The sequence below is a fragment of the Eriocheir sinensis genome, chromosome 24 (assembly GCF_024679095.1).
Source record: "Eriocheir sinensis breed Jianghai 21 chromosome 24, ASM2467909v1, whole genome shotgun sequence".
Classification (NCBI taxonomy): domain Eukaryota; kingdom Metazoa; phylum Arthropoda; class Malacostraca; order Decapoda; family Varunidae; genus Eriocheir; species Eriocheir sinensis.
The window spans coordinates 11,136,939-11,151,015 of NC_066532.1; positions in this window are offsets into that span (position 1 = coordinate 11,136,939).

A 14,077-nucleotide genomic window follows, 5' to 3' on the forward strand; every position below is an offset into this window, starting at 1 on the left:
GTAAGCTGCCACCAAGAGGTAGTAATATGGCACAACCCCCAAAGCCTGTAAGTGAGGAACGGCAGTTCTATGAACCAGGTGGGGCGGAACTAAACTAACTGCTTAGTCCCCAGACTCTCCCTGCCCTGGCATACCTGGCAACACTTGACTTTAACAACTGTCCCACCTGGAAGATAGTGTCCGCTGCTCCCCAGCTTACTATGGGTTGTTCCTTGAGGTAGATGGTATCCTCAGTCCCAAGTTTGGTAGTGTGGGGTCGTGGTTACCTTCGGAGGTCGTGGTGGGAGAGATTGCGAGACTGCACCTTAGGCTAGGAAGGCTGTATGCATTAATACAGGACATAGACAGAATACAATTTATTGGTTTAATCCTCACTCCCGATGGAAGGGTAGCATGTTTTGGTTAATACAAAATTGAAAACCTTTCTTCTAATTCCTAACATTCTTATGGATAAATGCTACACACGAGAGAGATGACCATATGTAGGTATATATCACAGGGCTACCGCTCGATTGACTAGACAATCCGATTTCAACTTCCTGCATCGGCGTGCACACACAAATAAAAACACTCATAACAAAAATAGGAAGAAAAGAGTAAGTATGAGAGAAAGATCAGACTGTTACAGCTAAGGGGGGGGTGGGGGGGGGGTGAGGTCACCGTTAGCCCCTCGTCCACAAAGCGGGTGCCTTTTTTACCCATTTTACACAATTTCCTTGGCTTGGTGGAGGCCTGAGAGCTACACTATATGCTGTTGTGCCGTGCCTAAAGGGGGGGTTTCGGAGCCGTTTTTACTCCCATCACCAGCCTGCTGATCTCGGTGGCGGCAGGGACTGGACTGGCTCGCCCTTATCTTTGCTCAGTTCAGGCACTCATGACTGAGGGCATGACGCTTGTTCACCACTGGCGTCTGGGTCCATTCCCGACTCTCAATTGGGCCGGCTTCAAGATGGCGGGCCACTCGCCTTGCCTAGCCCGGGACACCGGCCTTCAGCTGTCTCGCGCCCTCACCTGTGCCGTGGAAGGTTAAGTCCAGAAATGAATCTGCCAGCGGGAGCAGTTGCCTCGTGACCTTTCCCCTGACGTGGCCTTTCCCCAGGTTCCAACACTTTTCCTTCTCGCCTTTCAGCTTGGCACATTAATCTATCCCTCTTCTGCCTTTCTAAGGTTGTCTTTTTGTATGTTAATTCTAAACTTAATTTTCCCTTATTTTCTAAGACCTAACGTATAAATATATATAAAAATATATGGATCCGGCTGGATTTATATCAGGGGTGCCAGCCCAAGCTGTGGTTCGTATTTCTCGTTCTCTTCCCTTATCAACTTATGACACATTAACCTCTACGGGTATTGTTTCGGCTGAGGAGAAACTGGATCCGGTAAATAACCATGGCCATGTACAAGGGGTTATTCCCAATTTTCCCAGTTGGCTTTTAACTGGCTTCCGTGGTGTTGGTATGCCGGCGAGGTACGTTACAATGTCGCAGCACTACATTGAAATGACAGAGACACAATAATTGGACACTTTCTTTTTGACTGACACAACATAGAAACGACACGGAAAACAGTGTATTGAGTTCTGAAAAATTACACAAAAAACAATTTACGAGAAGACCTGTTCCTTCTTCTTCTTCTTCTTCTTCTGTGTTTTAGGGGGCTGGTTAGGCCATGGGACCACGGCCTTCAAAGCCCCGGCGGTACAGGTTTAGTCGGGGAGCCACCCTCTGAAAAGTGGCTAAAAAGCAGTTTTGAAATGACCCATACTGCTTCCTTAAATTTCTGACCTAGGATCATCTTTGTTGGGGTCTGAGACATCCCAAAACAGGCTTTATCAAGTTGGATCCAGTTGCATAAACTCTAGAGGACGTTTTTCGATGAAGGTAGCGCCTACAAAACATTCAAATTTGGGGGTAGTGGAAACTCTGTTGCAATATCTCGGTTAACTGAAGGGCTATAGACCCAAGTGGGTCTTATTCTCTTTGTCCGAATATCGGCTTTTAAGTGACACCTAGGCATATTCATCACATGACCTAGAAGGTCACCAGGAGGTCAAAAGGTCGCCAATGGGGTCATGCCCAAAATTTAGGGGATTTTTCAGATAAAGTCTAATAGCACAGGTTGAAAATGAGCTGGGACTTTGCCATCAAGAAAATCTTCTGATCAAAGCATATTCTCTTGGTAAAGGAGCATCCTCATCACATGCTGGAAAAGGATATTCAGTTTTCACACAAGTGAGCTCTCAACTCATTGAGGCTTGAAGAGCTGACAGCGGAATACAGGCGACAGAAGAACTCCGGCTTCATCGAAACCTTTTTCATCTACGTCCTCACATCCACCGGCTCAAAATTGGCAAACATCACCATTTGCCAATCTGCTGTAAGGCTACCTTAGCCGCCCTCTTTTTCCCTCGTTTGTAGGGGTAGCTCACCGAGTCACAACCTGACAAAACATACGCAACAAGCAAGGTTTCTGTGATTTCCAATGAGTCCTTATCGAGGGTCCTAGCCAGTTCCTTTACCAGATCATGAATAGGCAGAAATGTGTCCAATTTCTCCACCCACAGTTGTTCAATGTTCTCTAGCCTCGGGTAGTGGTATAAGCATAGCATCAGGATGTCGGTGTCAGTTGCCTGCACCACTACTCTACAACCCTCCGGGAATTTCGCCATGTGCGCAAAGATCCTGGTATCAGCTTCTTCGTGTGTTGGGCAGTAGAGTTCCTCTAATATGCTCACTCCATAGCTTGACACCTGTACTGTTTGAGCATCAATGGCGATGACAATGGTGATGCCATCAGGAACGGTTGACTTTGACCAGGAGTCTGACAAGTATTTCAGGAGGTTAGTTTTGTTTGATGGGTTTGACAAGAATGTCTTCCAGTCTGGGATTTTCAGAGTATCAGCAGGCACGTATTCTGATGAGGTTTTTCTAGATCCGCGTCTCTGGCGTTCATCCCCCTTTTGGCTCATAACACCAAAGTCATATCGGTCACCAACAAAATGTACTTTGTTACACCCGGCTGGCTTTCTTGCCATTAGTTTCCTTCTGTATGACTCCTGTAGTTCACCAAACGTACTCACGCCGAGGGTTTGATAACGCTGTATGAAAGCCATTGCATCAATGACGTAGATCGTTGGTGATGCTTTCGGTGGGAGCTCCTTCACGGTTTCCCATTCAGAGACTTCACTCTGGATTTTGTCTAGATTGGCTAGAGAACATTGAACAAATGTGGGTGGAGAAATTGGACACATTTCTGCCTATTCATGATCTGGTAAAGGAACTGGCTAGGACCCTCGATAAGGACTCATTGGAAATCACAGAAACCTTGCTTGTTGCGTATGTTTTGTCAGGTTGTGACTCGGTGAGCTACCCCTACAAACGAGGGAAAAAGAGGGCGGCTAAGGTAGCCTTACAGCAGATTGGCAAAATGGTGACGTTTGCCAATTTTGAGCCGGTGGATGTGAGTGACGTAGATGAAAAGGTTTTCGATGAAGCCCGGGAGTTCTTCTGTCGCCTGTATTCCGCTGTCAGCTCTTCAAGCCTCAATGAGTTGAGAGCTCACTTGTTTGCCTCCAGCAAGCAGGATATCCGCTCCCTTCCACCAACCGAGGATCCTTTCCGATTCCATGTGCTTCGGAGTCTGGCTCAGTTCAGCCTGTACAAACAAGCTTGTCTGTCAAACCCGACCCTTCTGCCCCCTGAACACTACGGACGGCAATTAGAAAACGGGGCTTTGGTTCCAGTCATGAAGAGTCTTCCTGCGAAACCGAAAACAGCCAAGCTGCACTTTTGCAAATGTAAGTCAACACCCTTATGCCAGAGAAACTGCCCTTGCCGCAAACTGCCCAGCGGGTGCATAATCGCCTGTCCTTGCAATGGGAAACCTGACAAATGTGGTCTGTTAATTACTTATGATGATGACGACGATGCCGATGACGATGATGACTAGAGAGTACCTAATTGTAACATATCAAAATAAAGCTTAGTTGTCGAATAATTGTATTTTGCACTCATTGACCTTTGACCCCCCAAAACATGACCCGCTTAGCAATGGCCCTGACTAACAAGAGAGTTGTTCAACATGGAAAGATGCCCAATGAGATGTGATCTTCACTCAACACTGCCTCATTGAGAGCCTCCCCCAGAAATATCAATGAAGAAGCGGATTTCCTGGTAAGCCAAAAAATCGATTGACAATCAAGTAGCCAAGGCACCATTTTGTGTGGTTCAACTGAAATATCCCTTTCCCAGAATGTGATGAGGGATGCAGAGAATATGTTTGATCAAAGATTTTCTTGAAAAAAAAAAATTCAGTATTTCATATTAGACTTTATCTGAAAAAATCCCCAAATTTTGGGCATGACCTACTTTCGGCGACCTTTTGACCTCTGGTGACCTCCAGGATCATGTGATGAAATATGTCTAGGTGTCACTTTAAAGCTGACATTCAGACAAAGAGAATAAGACCTAATTTGGGTCTATAGCCCTTCAGTTAATCGAGATATTGCAAATAGAGTTTCCCCTACCCCAAATTTGAATGTTTTAGAAAGGCGCTACCTCTCATCGAAAAAACGTCCCTCTAGAGTTTATGCAATCCGATCCAACTTGATAAAGCCTGTTTTGGGATGTCTCAGACCCCAACAAAGATGATCCTGGGGTCAGAAATTTTACAGCAAATGGGTCACTTCCAAGTCCTGTTCCATGAGGGTGGCTCCCGGACTAGTTACTTGCTCCTGCGGTTCTTGTGGTGGAGATGGGTCCCCTGGTGGGGGCTAGATTCTGTCAAGCTGTTCGGACTTCTGTAGGAAGGTCTGTGTACACTTGAGGGCTTGAAAAGCCGTGTTGGGGCTGAGGGTGTCGCTGCCCAGCAGGTCCTCTAGAGTTGGTCTGTGGATGTTGAGCCTGGTTAGGGAGGGAGTGAAATCTTGGGCAGTGGAGTAAGAAGTGTTCGAGGCAAGGCCATGGGGAGGATCGCCAGGCTGGGTTTGGGGGGTAGGGTCGGGGTCATTGAGAGTGGAGGCGAGGATGCGGGGGCTGCCGAGAGGAGAGGAACGGTCACACATTTTGTTTTGTGGTACGTCACCTTCTGAAGTGCTGGATAGGGGTGGGCAGGTACCGGTACCAGTACCGGTACTAACGGTACCAGCTAAACGGTACGGTACCGGTACCAGATTGCTCGGTACCGGTACCAGTTGCTCGGATTTATTTATTGGATTTATTGATAATTCTTCATGTCCGATTTTTTTTTTAGGTTGTTAATAAATATTGTTATTATTAGACTATGATCGAGTACATCCATAATAACTATACATGCTATTTTTTTATCGAAAAAATAAATATTCACTTCATTCAGAGAGAGAGAGAGAGAGAGAGAGAGAGAGAGAGAGAGAGAGAGAGAGAGAGAGAGAGAGAGAGAGAGAGAGATCACCACTCAGTGAGTAGATATCTCGGTGATATGGGTACTCGACTACTCGATCATAGTCTAATAACAATAAAAATATTTATTAGCAGCCTAAAAAAGAAAAAGAATCGGACATGAAGAATTATCCAGTAACTCCATTAAATTCAAATAATAAAATAATGGAAACGGGAGCTGTGATGGAAACGGAAAGCAAGACAAAATGGTGGGAACTTGGGAGACGGTCAGCGGGGCAGTGACTCAGCGTCTACACACAGGGCCCATACCACATGGAGGCGGGCGAGCGCCGAGCGTCACTAAGATCCAAACGGTACCGGTACTAGCGGCAATGCGCAGTGCCGAGTGATCATTAAGCTTCCCGGAACCCAAGTGATCATGAGGCTTCGCGGTACCAGGTACCGATACAGGTACCGGGTACCGGTACCTGGTACCGCGAAGAATCGATTCCTCGCGGTACCCAGTACCGGTACCTGGTACCGCGAAGCCTCATGATCACTTGGGTTCCGGGAAGCTTAATGATCACTCGGCACTGCGCATTGCCGCTAGTACCGGTACCGTTTGGATCTTAGTGACGCTCGGCGCTCGCCCACCTCCATGTGGTACGTATGGGCCCTGTGTGTAGACGCTGAGTCACTGCCCCGCTGACCGTCTCCCCAAGTTCCCACCATTTTGTCTTGCTTTCCGTTTCCATCACAGCTCCCGTTTCCATTATTTTATTATCTTATTTATTTATTGGAGTTACTGGATAATTCTTGATGTCCAATTCTTTTTCTTTTTTAGGTTGCTAATAAATATTGCTATTGTTATTAGACTATGATCGAGTACATCCATAATAACTATACATGCTATTTTTTTATCGAAAAAATAAATATTCACTTCCTTCAGAGAGAGAGAGAGAGAGAGAGAGAGATTTACATAGAAAATCAGACCACACAGACCCCATGGTTCAGACTAGGTGGTCGATCTGTCCTTAAACCTAAGTGATTTTACATTAATCAAAAGGCTCCTAAACGTTGCATTTCATCTACTCTAGTTGATATTAAGTTGCGGGAGAGAGAGAGAGTTTTCTTTACAGGAAATTTATTTGGGAATTTCATCAGAAGTCATTAAGAAAAAAAAACTCCTGCGGGTACCGGTACCGGTACCGGTACTAACGGTACTTGAGTTTTCGGTACCGGTATTACCGGTACTCAAATTAACGGTACTTGCCCATCCCTAGTGCTGGATTGTGTGGAGGTGGCGGTGGGCGTCTCCGTGGGCTGAGCGGGGTCGGGCGGTGGCTCGTCCGAGGGGTCCGTCACCTGGTCAGGGGACGTTTTGGGGGCCCGACGGCCCCCTCCCTTATAGGTTTGGTCATGTAGGGGTTGTCTAGAGTGTTGGCGTAAGGGCTGGGCCGTGTGTGTAACGTGTACCAGGGGCAGGGGCGAACGTGGTGGTGAAGAAAGGGGCAGAGTTCGGGGAACGTCCACTTCCAAGATGGAAAAAAACTGTTCCAGTGTTCCGGATGTGCCGTTGCAAAGGTAAGGCCTTCGTCCCAATGCCATCGTCATCATCATTAAGATGCTGCCATATCATGATCATTGTTTTTGTCACGGCCGCTCGCTCAGCAACCACAGCCTAAATAGCCCCATAAAACACCCACGAAGAAGAAGAAGAACCTCCCGCCAAACGGGGCTCTGGAGGCTGTGGTCCCACAGCCTAACTAGCCCCATAAAACACCCAAGAAGAACTCTCCCGCCAAGGCCCTGCAGCCCGAGCACCGCACACTGAGGTGATGTGCCACCACCAGGTTGCAAGAACAATGTAATGTTATGTCATAAATCAAACTGCAGAAACAGATATGCGTGTTATGCACCTATACAGGTGCCCTGCGCATTATTGTCCAGATCCAGATCCTTTGTTTTGTCTCCAAATTTTCCATAGGAGGTTATTTTCCACAATTTCGAGAATAAAAATTAAGCATCAGAACTCCTTTGACATACGTAACTTATTTTAAGATTTATACAGAAGGTAGACATCCAGCATCACACAATTGAAGATGGCAGAAGTAGACAGAACAAAACTGCCACCGAGTCACTCTACCTTTTCACCAATAACCAACATTACCCCGTGTGACACCTGAGGAGGACAGTAACCTGTTGCCAGTATGGTTTATGACCTATTGCTGCTGTGGATAATAATGTATAGGTCCCGTGTACAGAGCAACTGTTCACACAACACAACGGGGTTACTTTGTTTACATTTGGCTCTGGAGGACCAACACGTGGAGGCGAAGCACGAAATGGCTACACATAGAGGTTACTTTACCCACTACAGGTTGAGAATCCTTGATCTGAAATTGCAAAATCTGAAAACCTCCAAAATCCAAAAGCTTTTTGAATGCTGACATGATGCGTCAAATGGAAAATTCCACAAAACATCCCATTCTCTTTTCCCATTTTCTTCCTTTTTCCATCATAATAAGATACAATGGCTATTCATAACATTTCTAAGACAATATTTACTTTATTCACGTTTTAATATTTTTAGGGTAAACTGTTAAATTGTAATTGGAAACTTATTTAATTGTTTCCTTCACATTTACGTCAAGGTAACTGCTTTTCGACATCTTGTTATCTACGAACATGCTTGAGGGGAGCGTCCGCCACTTCTTTAATTATTAGTGTATGATCCTGATTATATGCATGTGAAATGTATGCTTATGGTGAAGTAATATACACTTACTTTCAGATCTATAAGTCGATACAAAATAGCAGCAAAAAATAAAATGTAATTTTTATAAAAAACTCAACTTTTTCTCTCTCATCTAATGACCTACACTGCAGAAAAAATTACCAACCAAAGAAACTTAAAGCAGAATCCAAAAGATTCATCATGGAAAATTTTTCAGTTTTTCTATTGTTAAGTGATAAGAATTTTTTTCAATTTTGTTGGTGTATCTAACAATATTAATTTTTTTCCAACAATTGTCCTTCATGATGAAAAGCTTGTGCTTTAGCTCCTTTTTCCAATGATGTATTGTTTATTAAAATCGATCAAATAGTGGCGGTTATTGCAAAAAAACAAACTAATCCCGTTTTCTAAAAAGAAGAGTTGAAGTGCAGGGACTTAAAGAGTTCTCCCTTTAAACTTAATGCCTTCCTGGTTGGTATTCTTTACTGAATACCATTTTTTTCTTTGTTTTGAAGGACTTTGTGAGTCTGATGGTGTCCATTTCTTGGAAATCCTGGTCACGAGCCGACGTGCGAAACTTATCTCAGGTTCCTCCAAGGTGACTGATGTATGTGTCAGCTCTGCTGCCTCCAAGGCCATCACAGATGCTAGTTTGCCTCAAGATGCTATACGAATATTCTTTTAGGCCATTTTCTATGCTGAAACATGATGATGCACCTGTGTATGAATATAGTTTCTTTTTTTTACTTTTTTTTATGTCCCAGCCTTTAGCGGCGGTAGGCTTTCTTGAGGGGCCTGGATGGTAGTCGGCCCCAGCCCGTCATGGCACAGGCAAGTGTTTCATAGTGACATGAGTGACGAGCAGAAGAGGGCGGGCGGGGGGGAATTCAGCCATAACTCTGTCATTTTTGTTTATTTCTTTACAATATTTTGCCACAAGCTAGCCGAGGCATGTATGAAGAAGTGAATTTTTCAATTTTATAATTTTGTTTTTTAAATCAACGGCGGTCACTCTCCTTAACCCATACAGTGTTTTGGTATTTTGTAATTTCCTCCCCACCTTAGTGTCGGAGGAAAAATAATTTTTTTTTTTTTGGCATAAAACAGCTTAATACCACGAAAAATGAAGAAATATAACGTCTTTTAGCTTACTGTCACCTAGAAGTCAGTGTTTTGGACCAATTTTGATCAATTTGGGAAGCCAAATGGTCGTGTTGATTGCCGTAGACTTTCTTGTATTGTACGTGTGTATCAGAGTAGTTTTCTCGACATATTTATTACAGACTTGTATATATTGTTAGAGAGTAACTCATTTTGAGCTTTCTGATAGTTCAGCTCAATGTACAGTAGCCCACAAGAGTGTTCGCTCACGTAATTACAGTTTATATGTGGCCCCCTCCTTACCAAAAATGATGGCACAAAATTGCTGGTTTTGGACATCGGTATACCTTCTATACCTCACCCACAACACTGTCAAACCACTTTCCAACCACCAACCACTTCAATTTCCACATCACAACCTCCAAAACCACCTCCAACATCTACACAAATAAATAAAAATTGTACCCAGAATACTGGCTGCCAGGCTTGCCAGTTATGGCAATAAATGTAATATATTGGGTGGTCAGTATTCCCAAAGGATCAGTCTACTAGGGCACCACCACGGAAATCACCCCCGACACACTCCAGTGATAGGAAAAAATAATACATTAAATATGTACAACGTACGTATCTGACGCTCACTGGTATTAAAAAATAATATGTACATTGTACGTATCTGACGCTGTATGGGTTAAGGGTAAGAAAAAGAAGAAAATGAGGAGATGGAGACAGGAAGAAAGCAAAGAAAAATATGGCGCAGAGGCAGACAGGAGCGAAGGACGGAAGAAGGAACGTAGGAAAGTTAAGACTGTCTTGCTGTATCTGCTGAATGCTTTATACATTAAGGAAGGGAAGATAAGAAAAAACAGACGCCGATCCTTGTCGACAGGCGACTTTTGGTCGGTGACAGCCGATAAAGTCGGTCTGTCGGCTCCCTCTTTATTAGCTGTCACCCGACAAAGGCCTATATCCCTCCACGGAAGGACAAATCTAGATGTGGATGGATGAATGGATGAGGAGGAGGTAGGAAGATGAATAAAGAGGAAGGAAAGAAGGAGGGGGGGTGTCTATCAGTCCCAGGCGTCGGCGTTGCTGGAAAAATGTATCATACCGCCCACGTAGGTAGGCGGTGGCTGAACAGATAGCAAGACGGCCGCGCATTCAGGAGGACGCGAGTTCAATCCCTGATCGGTGCCACCAAGCTGGGATTTTTCAGCCGCCGCCGAGTGGCTTAAAACTACCCACATGCTGTCCAGAAGACCACCTATCAACCCGGACTCTAGATTCTAGGATTAAAGATGAGCTCCGGGAGGGCAGCATGAGCCAATGCAAGATGGCGCCACTATAAACACTCGCCTGCGCCAGAACGGGCTGGGCCGACCATCAGGACCCACCAGAAAGAAGCCTTGGACCGACCATCAGGATCCACCAGGAAGAAGCCTACCGGCACAATAGGCCAAGACATAAAAAAAAAAAAAAAAACACTACTCATGCCTCTCAAAGAGTATATATCTCATCATTATATAAAGGAATTGGCTTTTCTTACACACAAAGTTGTATTTCAAATTGAAAAACATGATTTATAAGCATTTATAAATCAATCAGTCATCATGCTCGTTACTCATTGTGATTACCGTGTGTTGTGTGCTCTGTGGTGTAAAGATATTGTTGAAAAAGTTAAAAATTTCAAAATCCAAAAATATCCAAAATTCGTAACACTTTCGGTCCAAGGACTTTTGAATAAGGGATTCTCAACCTGTATTCCCAGCTACCGGAGGATGCAGCAAGGAGACATAAGGAAAATATATCTAATGGGTAATATAGACACATATACATTGGAAAAGATAAAACTTGGCAATGATACATGTAGGTGGCCTTGCATATCCTACATGGATATAGGTAGTCAATTATATAGTGTTTGCCGCTAGCTTTATCACTTGGGAGGAAATGAAGGCAAGGAAAAGCCTTCTTTCGTATATTTTTTATTGATGGGATGGTGCAAAAAGTCCTGTCTGCTTCAATAAATGGCAAAACCCTGCTGCTGGGCAAGGCACATCTTTATTATCCTGTGTATTTGTAGTTTACAGGGCTTGAGGTAAGCTCAGATAGTCCTGTCTCCTTGTCTATATTTGTCCAACCTCCTTCATTTGAGGACACTCCCTGCCTCCACAATCTCCTCATCTAGACCATTCCTCTCATCTACACTTCTTTACGGGAAACTGTAGTTCCTTTTATCCTTCAGAAATGTTCCCTTTTGTGCACATACAACACATTGATGTATTGTTTTCCGTAGCCAATCACCTGTTTGTGAAAATTATTTCTTTGAATATGGTCTGGGCAGGGGGGATATATCAGGGACTCCTTTCCGTTTATCACATTTTGGCAGCAGAGCACGGGTCAAATATAGTTAGGTTAGATTTAGGGTAGGTCAGGTTAGATGAGGTTAGATTTTTGTGTATTAAGTAAATACAGTTTATAATAACTAGTTAAAATTTTACAAGATTGGTTCACTTGCAAAAGTTAGAGTTCATAGGTATAGAGAATGTAATTCAGAGTAAAAAAAAATTCTTTCAGCAATTAAAGGACTTGTGTACAATGTTGCAAGCTATGAGTCTGGGTGTTGGGCCTGGCAGGTTACTCTGTCAGGTGTAGCTTATGTTTCTCGCTTAGATTATTGACTTTAATCACAGGTTATGCCCTAAAGTATTAATAATGCTGTACCACTTAGAAATTGACCATTGCACACAATGATAAGTCTCCTTCATGCCCCAGACAAGTCACTCGACAGATTTGCAAGCCACTGCCCTCAGCGTTTTCATGTATCTTTCTCTCCTTTCAGTCCCTTTCTCTTGTCCAAGGGTTGTCTGTAGGAAGATTTATCGGGAACTTGTTCCGTTTATTTCCGCACTCCAGCATGTCACAAAAGGATGGCACTTTGGCAAAAAGTCTGTCTTTCGGCACCAACAGAGAAGTACGGCGCGGTTTCTTGGTTCTCCAGGGCCCGGCGAGCATGAAGTTGTTGACGTTGTGATGTTTTGTGCATGGCACCTATTGCTGTGTGAGACCAACACTGGAATACTGCTCCATGGTGTGGAAACCACACAAACACAGAAACATTGATAAGTTGGGGCAAATCAACACCAAGGCAGCTAGGTTCATTACTAACAATTACACTCAAACACTTGGCATCACAACATAGATCAAACGACAGATAAGCATGGAGCCTCTTCACATACATAGACAAGCGCACAGTCCTACACTTATCTACAAGATCACAAACAGTCATATTGACACACACAGGAAAGCTATGGGATTGGATGAAATATCGGGTCAAGTGCTAAAAGAGTGTAGAAATGAATTATGGAAGCCACTTTATGACATAATAACATGCTCTTTAAATACAGGAAAAGTGCCCTTAGAGTGGAAGAGAGCGAACATTGTACCAATTTATAAAAGTGGAGATAAAACTGAAACACTAAATTATAGACCAGTCTCTTTGACAAGTGTAATGTGCAAGATCTGTGAAAGTATAATAAAAAAACGATGGGTCGAACATTTAGACAAGGAAAACATGATAAATAAGGGACAGTTTGGAATTAGAAAAGTAAAATTGTGTGTCACCAACTTACCATGTTTCTACTCAAGAGCAATAGACATGGTGCAAGAGAGAGAAGGATGGGCTGATTGTGTATATCTCGATTTGAAAAAAACTTTTGACAAGGTTCCGCACAAAAGGTTCATCTGGAAACTACAGCAGTGGGGAGGAATGGGCGGAAAGGTTATCAAGTGGATGAAGGATTACTTAACAGGAAGAGAAATGAGGACGGTGATTAGGGAAGAGAAATCAAATTGGAGGAGAGTAGAGAGTGGAGTTCCTCAAGGCTCAGTTCTGGCACCAATAATGTTCATAGTATAAATGATATGCCAAAGGGTATAAAAAGTTATATGAGCCTTTTTGCAGATGATGCAAAGTTAATAAGAAAAGTGACGATGGAGGAAGACTGTGAAGAGCTGCAAAAAGACCTGGATAGCGTGTATAAATGGAGCCAGTTATGGGAGATGGAATTTAATTCCAACAAGTGCCATGTAATGGAAATGGGGAAAAGTAAAAATAGACCGAGGAAAACATATAGGATGGGAGAAGAAAACTTAAAGGTAGTACATGAAGAAAAAGATTTGGGAGTAACGATGCAAGACACACTATCCCCAGAACAGCACATAAACAAGCTATTTGGAGAAATCTACAGGATGATGCAAAATATAAGGGTATCATTCCATTTTATGGACAAAAATGATGAAGAAAATAATAACAACATTGATAAGACCAAAACTTGAATATGCTGCAGTTATGTGGTCGCCTCACAAAAAGAAGGATATCAGAAAGTTGGGAAGGATACAGAGAATTGCAACTAAAATGGTTCCAGAACTCTCGAATATGATGTATGAAGACAGATTGAAGGAGATGGGAGAACGATAATACTTTTCTTTTTACGTGGTAGCTTAAAGGGCCGGTAGGCTTTCTTGAGGGGTCTGGTGGTCAGCCCCAGCCCGTCATGGCACAGGCAAGTATTTATAGTGGTGCCATCTATTCTTGGCTCATGCTGCCGTCCGGAGCTCATTCTTGATTCGCTTAGACGGTTTCCTCTAGAGTCTGCATCGATAGGTGGTCTTCAGGACAGCATGTGGGTAGTCTTATGCCACTTGGCGGTGACTGAAAAATCCCAGGTGGTAGCGGTGGATTTAACCCTTTCATTGCTAAATGCTTGCAGCGGGCGTTAGGCGTATTTGCTGGTGGTGCTAAACGTTCGCTGCAAGCCCCAGCCGCACTAAAATCTCCCACGTATGAGAGTGTTCCAACACTAATTCTCACAACACAGGATTGCCA